This window comes from Tympanuchus pallidicinctus, unplaced genomic scaffold, assembly GCF_026119805.1.
Source record: "Tympanuchus pallidicinctus isolate F22 unplaced genomic scaffold, pur_lepc_1.0 scaffold14, whole genome shotgun sequence".
NCBI classification, from domain to species: domain Eukaryota; kingdom Metazoa; phylum Chordata; class Aves; order Galliformes; family Phasianidae; genus Tympanuchus; species Tympanuchus pallidicinctus.
In genome coordinates, this window is record NW_026294659.1 from 9281695 (window position 1) to 9290453 (window position 8759).

The following is an 8759-nucleotide window of genomic DNA, read 5'->3' on the forward strand; positions in this document are numbered from 1 at the left end:
AATATTGTCCCCTTCCATCTATATGCTTCCAGGTCACCTCTTAATCATCCCAGCCATATGGAGAGAGGCACTCTAACTTTACCCTCTCCCATAACTAATCCCAAGGAGAATAAAACACATTTCCCTGGGCCCCTTTTGGCTTTGGGAAACTGTGGCTGGCCACAGTTGGATGCTTCTTCCTTGGTCCCACACTAGCAGTGTGGGGACTAGCAGTAGCCATTGCCCTTTCCCTTCCCTGAGCTTTAACAAATACAGAAAACATCCTTTCTTTTCTTTCTGACAGATCTGTTCTTTTCTTCTAGTTTTTTGTGTCTACTACTCTGTCCCTGGAGATGTTCAAGACCAGATTGGATGGGGCCCTGGGCAACCCGGTCTAGTGACAGATCTGGAAGTTTGTGCACCTGCCTGTGACATGGGGGTTGGAACTTGATGGTCCTTGGGACTCCTTCCAATCCAAGCTATTCTATGATTCTATAATACTATTGACTAGATTGAAGCCCAAAGAGTGGAGTTGCTTTTATATAGTTTCCACTAAGGGGACATACAGAGGACATACAGTTACAGTCATTAGCATTGCTCTAAATAAATAAAAGGCAGGACAGAATTTTGCTTTCACAAAAAAAAAAAAAATGTATTTTATCCCTGAAATGATAGCATTAAAATCTTCTCACAGGGGGGCTGGAGAGTGTAACAATGATGATAAAAATTTGCTTTGATATGCTATTTGTCTTTTGAAGGGAGCCAGGTGGATCTGCTTGTGCACGAAGTCCTGTGATTACCCATGGACACAGAACAGGCACATGCATCTCCCAGGCACACTGGGGATGTGTCTGGTGTGAATGATCACCCACTGACAACTTGCTTCTCTAGTCCTGACACTCCCAAGACCTGGAGAAAAGCAGCTGAGCAATGTGTGGAAATCTCAGAGGCTGCAGAGAGGAACCCAAATCCCAGCCTTGTGGTTGCAGGCCATTCAAAGCCCTAAGCAAGCACATGCAAATGTTCAAGTGGATAACTGATGCTTTTGGTACTTGTCTGTCTCTAAGGCCCCTTGGTAACCCACTTTTGGAAGGCCTCCCATATCCTGCTTCCTCTCAGCTGAAGCATCTGTTTCCTAATAACTGCTCTCCTTCATGGCCAATTTTCCAGCCAGTTGGTGTTTTGCTGCTTTCACTTAAGATCTCCATTCAAAACTGAACCAGGAACTGGAGCAGTGTTGAGGGGAGAAAAGTATTTAAAGAGCAGCGCTAATTTCATGCACACAGACACAGTCCTCTGTGGCACTAGTATTAGAAAAGGAAAAGTAAAGGAGGGGAAAAGGCTGCAGAGATTCCCCTCAGCTTACCTAAAAATCCAGAGGCAGATTTCCCTTTGTGTTCTGTGTGATTTTTCTAACGCTGCCTCTATGTAGTAACAGCTTTTTCTTCTGTGGGAAGGGAAGCGTGCCTGTTGAAGTCTGCAGGAGCCTGACTGTCTTCTGTGCTTGCTTTTGCATTCACCTCCCGCACAGCTCCCAGAGGCTCCGTGCCTCATGCTGGCAATCCATTCAGTGGCAGGCCAGAGGTACGAGCTAGCAGCACTTCCTGCGGGTTGGGAAATCACTGCTGGGGCTTGGGGGCTGCAAGCAGCACCGCTGCACTCAGCCAGGCAGAAATCTGCCCACCCTTCCCATTGGGTGGCATGTGCGTTGCTGATATGCCAAGGGAATGATTAGTGATCCAGCATTCTCCCTGTTGCAAAACGTCCATCAGCAGGCTGCAAGCATCTCACGTTTATGTCTCCTAGCTTTTACTTCTTAATGAATGAGTTTCACCGGGAGGCACTGTGAAAATTCCACATCTGAATCAGTATTTGCGTTCGTATTGGCACATTTCCTAAGGAACCTGCAATCATTTATGCTGCTTTATTGGCTACCTGCTGTAGCTAATTAACAACATGAATTAGCAGGGAACAATCCCAAATTCAATTTCTGGAAAAGTACCTAGCTCACCTATTTTTTTCCCCAAGATTGAAAGATAGCAAATCACAAACACGGCACAATATGTCCGATGCATGCAATGTAACCGCGCGATGCACATGTACAAAATACAAAGCTAAGCATTATCACAGATAAGAGCTTACTGACATTAATCCGCTTCAAATCATTGTCCAAACTACTTCAGAGTCAAGCATGCATTCAGTGACCTTGCAGAATATGCAGTTCCTTGGCTGGCACTACACAGACATCTCCTGAAATAAATGATGAACACAGTTTTGTCAATTACACATGTGAGAAAGGTGTGTTAGAGAGGCACCCAGGTGAACCCACACAGCAAAGAATAGAGGAAAGCATCATACCGCTTACTTCTTCTGGCACAGAAAGAGTAGGAAGACTAATTAGCAATTACTGAGGCAAGCCGTTCGTGTCAGGGCTGCTCCTGAGGAAGGTCCTGCAGCTGGGGGAGCCATAAGGAGCAGCCCGGGGACCAGAGGTCACAGTCAGAGGCACGCTCAGCTGAGCAGGAGGGAGCCCCATGGCCCTGGGGGAGCTAAGTACCCAGGGGATGGCCAGAGGGTGGGATGCCGTGACCAGCATGTCACGGTCCTGGGCAGACTCTGTGTTAAAAGCATCTCTGCCAGTGCCTTGGAAACGACCGAGGATTGAAAGCATCAAAGAAATAAAGCTGTTGCCAGCTGGAGGAACAATAGGCAAGCAGAGCTCTCTTTAGCCCAGGGGATTAAATTCAAATTGCAAATGTGAAGGCTGCCCTGCAAGGAAAGGCCTCACTGTGTATGGAGCACTAAGCACAGCCCAGCACCCGCAGACCTGGCTCATCCCCTGGCTCTGCAAGAAGAGAAGAGGAAAGGAAGGAGGAAAGGAAGGAAGGGAGGAACAGAGGGAGGGAGGAAGGAAGGGAAGGAGGGAGGAAGAGAGAGTACGTCCTAAAATGATGCCACTGTCCTCACACAGACCTCTGAATTGACAGTGCTGATTTCAAAAGCCACTGAACTTGTGATCCCTTTGGTAGCAGCCAGTGTAACAGTCCTGGAGGAAAGTGTGTGCTGCAATTGCCCGTAGGCCTGCCTGGGTGCTGCCCCCAAAAAGGGCACAATACCCAGTTCAATAAGAGATGATAATAAGCTTTAAACCCAGCTCCTGCGAGCATCACACTGGTAGAAGTAACCCGCTGTGCTGAGGGAGCTGGAAGTTAGGGACTGCAGGCACGGCAAAAGGAGAGCATACGCGGCTTTCTCCTGATAACTTGCTTAATGAATTGCAGACTTCTAAGCTGATTTGTTCAGCTGGGGAAATCCCACAAACATCTCACACCCGAGCGCTCGGAAATTGGTTTAATAGTCTCAGTGCCCGTAATGAAACGCCGCCACAGAGCAGAGGTCCCAGGGCTCGCCCCACGTGCGGCTGCATGCCATAGCAGCCAGCATCCCTCTGATTTCACTGCGTGCTTGAAGGAGGCTTTTTTAGAGTCCCAATAACCATTTTTAACGGCAGCATAAATAATGGCTGCAGATCAGCTGTGCAGCCGTCCGGTGTGCAAGGCTTGCCAGTAGTGCTTTGATTTTTAACTCTGCGCTGCAGTCATCTGTGCTTTTATGTTTGCTGTTTCATTTTTAAGCAGCCATTTAGCAGTATCTGGAGGGCATTTGCTCTTCTAATACTCAGCCCGAATACACGTGAAGGGAAGAGCTTTCACAAGCGACTGAGCTCTTTTAGGAAATGGGAGAAAATCGTGCTCCATCGCTGTGGGATGTGAGGAGAGAGGTGCTGCAGCCCCCTGCTGCTGCCGCCCTCTGAGGGTCAGGGCAGGAGTGCTGACGCACAGGGGGTTAATGGGAAGTTACAACTGCAGCAGTTAAAATTCACGAGGTGTAAAATACAAATTGCACGTGGTAGATGAGCTGCCTTTAAAGTTTATGTGTTATTTTCCCCCTCGCCCCGGTTCAAAGTGCTGTTGGCCCATGAGATGGAGGGCTTATAGAAGGGGATGAGCAGCCTTCATGGGGCACAGATTACACGGGGGGACGGGGAGACATCCGGAATGCAATTACAGATGTTGGGCTGCAGGAAGCTGGGGAACCCACATCATGTGCATGCATGGACAATCACAGAGCAGAATTAATGGCTCACATTCATTTCTTCCTCTCCTCAGCCTCCTCAGTTTTAAGGATATGAAGTACTGCCTTTGAAGTTTATGCTCTTTTGTTTGATTATTCCCACAGCTTAATGTAAGTAATTTTCCTACCAACAAAAGAAAAACAACAGCAAAACATTTTTAATAGCTCCCAAGGCAATAAAGGTTCTGTGCTTTTTTTTTTTTACAACTAACTCCGATCCCATCTTTTATGTGCACCTTATGACTTGGCACACCAACATCTCCCAGAACCAAGCTGTTTGCAGTTTTGCTCACACTGCTCCCTTTCCCCTCAATACCACTCCTTTCTCCATGCTAGAGAGATAAGGAGTGAGAATCCAACCGTATGGAATCAGCACTCCCATCTGCAAGGTTTTTTCCACACCCCAGCCAACCCTGTGTGTTCTCACCCAGAAGTCACTCCCTGAGGGGATTTTCTTTACACAATTATTCATGCACCCAAGAAGGAGCTGGGATCTGAGATTCGATACAGAAAAAAATATATGTAAATATCCAGAGCAACTAAAATGAGCATCAGCTTATACGTATCTGGATGGATTGAACACAGACAATGATTGAGAATAGGTTGCGCTGAGAGAGGAAATTTAAATTTCTATCCTAAACACTTTCTTTGCATTTCTTGAAATAAATTATTCCCAGCAATTGCAGGCAGAGATTGTTGATTAATTCCAGCAAAGGCAGAGAGATGGGAAAAATTACCGCGTATCGTCTGTTCCTGAGTTTCAAACGTGGGGCTTTTCATTTTTCTTTGCTGTCTCTGCGACTGGGCTTTTCGGCTCCAGAGTGATCTGTGGGTGGTTTGCAGGGGAGTGTGCTGCTCACGTCATGTGGACAGATATAGACAGCAAAGCACCGTCACGTGTACCAGATGAGTAGGAAGCGCTTTTCACCCAGAAGAGTTGAAATGCAGGCTGCGACCCAGCCAGCAGGCACTGAGGCAGCAGCACAGATGCCCTGGAGACTGCCACCTCCCAGAGCCCCTACAGGGAGGGACTGGTGCCAGGGCCGCTTGCACCCTGAGCCCTCTGAGCCGCTGGCAGCAGCAGCAAGCACCAGGAGGAGCGGCTGCAGGGAGGATGCCGTCACGGCTGGTTGAGCCCTGGCTGACAGAAAAGCCCCAGGGCCACTGGCAGCTGGGCATAAATTAGAGCTGTGGTGAAGCCGCTTTTGCTTCTCCGTGGGCACTGGTCCAGCTCCAGCTGCCTCAGAACAGTGAAAGGCCTTGGAGCAGCCCGTCCTCCTCACCCCGCACCACCTCAGCCTTCCTCCTGCCAGCTGAAGCAGGCCCCACTGTCCTGCTGGAGCAAACTGCAGCGGGCTGTGCCGGCGTTCCCTTGGATTGGAGGGGCCTCAGCATCACACAGGGTCTCGATGTCAAGTGAGGCACCGTGGTTCTCTCGGTATGAGCTTGGTGAGGGAGCTGTGGAAACTGTCCACACAGCAACAGAGAAAGGTGCTTTGTAATTCTCTTTCAAGCCTCAGGACTGGGAGCTGAGCCTTGCATGCTCTCTGAAGCTCTGCGAGCAGCTGTGCTGCAACGCACATTAAGAAAGAATGCAATGGCTGAAAAAAAGCTGTCATGCGGGCTAATCCCTCTGATGCCAAGAGAAAGTCTGCACTGGGCCTCATGTGGCCGCTGCCTGTGTGCCCTGTGCCCTGAGGCGTCCAGCTGAGACACACCGCAGCTGCAGTGTACCCACTCCCTCTGCTAGGGGATTTTCTCACATGCCAGCCCAAGCCCAAATTAGCCTTGTGTGGTCCAGGCAGGCCCTCAGTGCTCAGCGCAAAGCCAAGCATGCCAAACTACTCCTCACAAGGGCAGCCAAAAGCCACACGCCTCGCTGGGGGATGTATCCTGCTGGAGAAGCACACTGAGGCTGCCTGCAGCACAGCTCGACCCAGCAGCACACCGAGGCAGCTCTTCAAATTGCTTCCAGGCACAAGTGACAGCCACACCGAGGCTTTGCAGTACAAGGGTTTCTCCCTTCAGAGTGACCTCCGTCACCAGGACAGCACAGGGCTCCCACACTTCACACAGCAGAGGGTACTCAGCAGCAGTCAGTCAACTGCTCCTCAGCATCAGCAGGGTCAAACACTATCAGCACCGGGTTTAAGAAAAACAAAAGACTATTAAACCACTAGCAGAGCCTATAGGGAAAGAGCCTTTCTGGTTCAGGATACACAGGGGGGTTTTAAACCCAGGCTTAGGAATAAAAAGCAAAAAGAGGTTGCTGGGAGGCAGCGCCTTTCTAGCAACCTGCAATGGAGTGACCACCTGAGGTTAATCCAGGCAGAGTGGGTGGCAGGCATAAGGATTGCTTGATTGAAGGGGATGGACCAGCTGAATAAGGGATTTATTTGTGAGAAGGGCAGAAAAGGAGGGCTGGAGGAGCAGGCAACTTGGTGGCAAGCCTTTTCACAGCAAGTGATTAACTGCAGTTTCTAATAAGCAGAGGGAGACTAAAGCTGGCTGCCTTTTTAAAGTCATTTTGATAACGCTGGCCTTGATGCAATAAGCTATTTGTTTGTGCCTGCCGGCAGGGACAACAAACCACAGCAGGCACAATCCTGCAGCTCCACACATCAGCCCCTCCGGAGGTGTCAGCCACAGCATCTGAGGGGCCCGGATCGTGCCGCAGCATCACTATTGACACGCCTGGTGCTCTTTTGTGCTCTTTCTCTCACCCTGCCCTCTCCTCACCCCGTTGCCCCCTCAGGCCGGGGGCAGGCTGCTCGCCTGTCGCCCGCGGCCAGGAATCCCCAGATGACCTCCGCCTTGCTTCTCTGCCAGTTCACTGAGCCGCCCGTCCCGATGAGCATCACTGCTAGCCAACAGATCAGGCAGGGGGGCTGAGCGCCAGGGGCCACAGGGACAGGTGGTGGGCTGGACCCCCCGCCCTAGATATTTTAGGAGCTTTCCTGATCGTTGGCAGCAAGGAAGGCTGCTGGGAATGAGTGCTTCTCTGATGGCTTTGTCGAGTGCACGCTCTGACCTAAAATAGCATGAAAGCACCACACTGCAGCGCAATTAAATGCAGCCCGGAGAACAGCCCTGAACTCTCCGCCCCAGCCGAGCCCTCTCGACCAGAAACACAGTGTTCTGCTAAAGCCGCACATTCACAAAGCAGCTCCGCTTCCCTGCCAGCCCTCTTGTGAGCTCCTTCGATGCTGAATCATTCTTTTTCTATTGGTGCTGCAGATCACTCACGACCTCAGAAATCCCACGGCCCCTTCGCATTTCTCATCATGTCAGAGCCATGACCTGCCAGCACCACCAGGAAACTGCTGGTAGGACTGGGGTGCCTGCAGGCAGGGAGACACTACCTGTCCCTCCTCAGGGCCACAGATGACAAGGCTGCTGGTGTTTGCCAGAAACCCCGATGCTGGATCACAGAGTTGCAGTAGGCTATTTTTATTAGATTATTTTACTAATCATTATTTATATTGCCAGAATTCCTTCTCCCAGGAGTTTCTGCAGCCCTCACCTTTGGGTACGAGCCATCTTCTTTCATGAATTGATACCCACATCCCATGATGCAAAACAGAAAGTCAACTGCTTGCATGCTTCTCAATTCCAAACCTGCTGAAAGCATGCAAATACACACCACACCTCTCTCTTTGAATGCACAGTGCATGATCTGCCTGGAGACACAAGCATACACAAACACAAGTGATTTCTGTGCAGAGTTGCCCACATGTCCCTCTCTTGTTCCAGCTGGCAGATTGCTCCTCTTACACCTCCACCGTGCGAAGAGGTGGATCCAAATGGGCCTGCTGAGGGCTGCTACCTTGAGGCAAGGTGACTGTGTCTACCCCACAGGCTTGAGGCAGGTGGAACATCAGGGCCATGGGAGATTTGTGCTGTTAAAAGCAACTAAAAAGTAGGTTTGGGTTCAGCACCACCCGATGCCATCTGTGGCTGGGGAGCGAAGCACAGCTGATGCTGTGCTGGGTGTGAGACCTTGCAGTGGAATTACCAACGTCACCGAGCTTCCACAACGTAGATATAAAAAGTCTGCCTGACAGCTGCTGGGCCCCCACCCTTTTCCTTTGCATGAACTCATGGTTCCTGCTAACATCCCCAGATTATGGAAGGCCTGGCTGGAAGGGAGCAGCTGTTCCGCAAGCAGCAGCAAAAGCTCTTTACCATCCCATCCAAAGAGCTCCCAGGGCCACTGCTGGCTGACAGCAGGGGTCAGGTGAGGAACGGACATCCCCCACCGAAGAAAAGTGGTCCCCTCCCAACTCTCATTAACAGCGTCCCACTCCTATGGTTATTAAAATGAAGCAGAACAATACAGGCTGAAGTAACATGTTTATCCATATAGCTGTGGAGAACAACATCATAAAAATAACAAGCAAGCTTGTTCCTCCAGTCGTGCCTCCCTTCCTCTCAGTGAAAGATCCTCACTTCAAAGGGAAAATGCAAGTCCCGCCCCCCCTTTCTGCATTATTTTTTCCCCTGAAAATGTTTTTCCTCCACGTTTCCAAAGCATTGCCCAATTAATTACTTCTAGACAGCGTCTCGCAGCACGGCTGAGCAATAACATACAGATCCTTGTGGCTCACATGCTGGTGGCTTAAAAAAAAAATGACTTTTAATCAGCT

General features: G+C 50.1%; 1 long non-coding RNA gene across 1 annotated transcript; it reads right to left on the reverse strand.

Annotated features, from left to right (window-relative positions):
- Positions 1 to 330: 330 nt before the first annotated feature.
- Positions 331 to 4948, reverse strand: LOC128076464 (uncharacterized). The gene is made up of 3 exons (XR_008204385.1): positions 4851 to 4948; positions 4127 to 4237; positions 331 to 2229 (listed from the first exon to the last, which is right to left on the reverse strand). It is a non-coding gene; the product is annotated as an uncharacterized LOC128076464 (long non-coding RNA).
- Positions 4949 to 8759: the final 3811 nt, after the last annotated feature.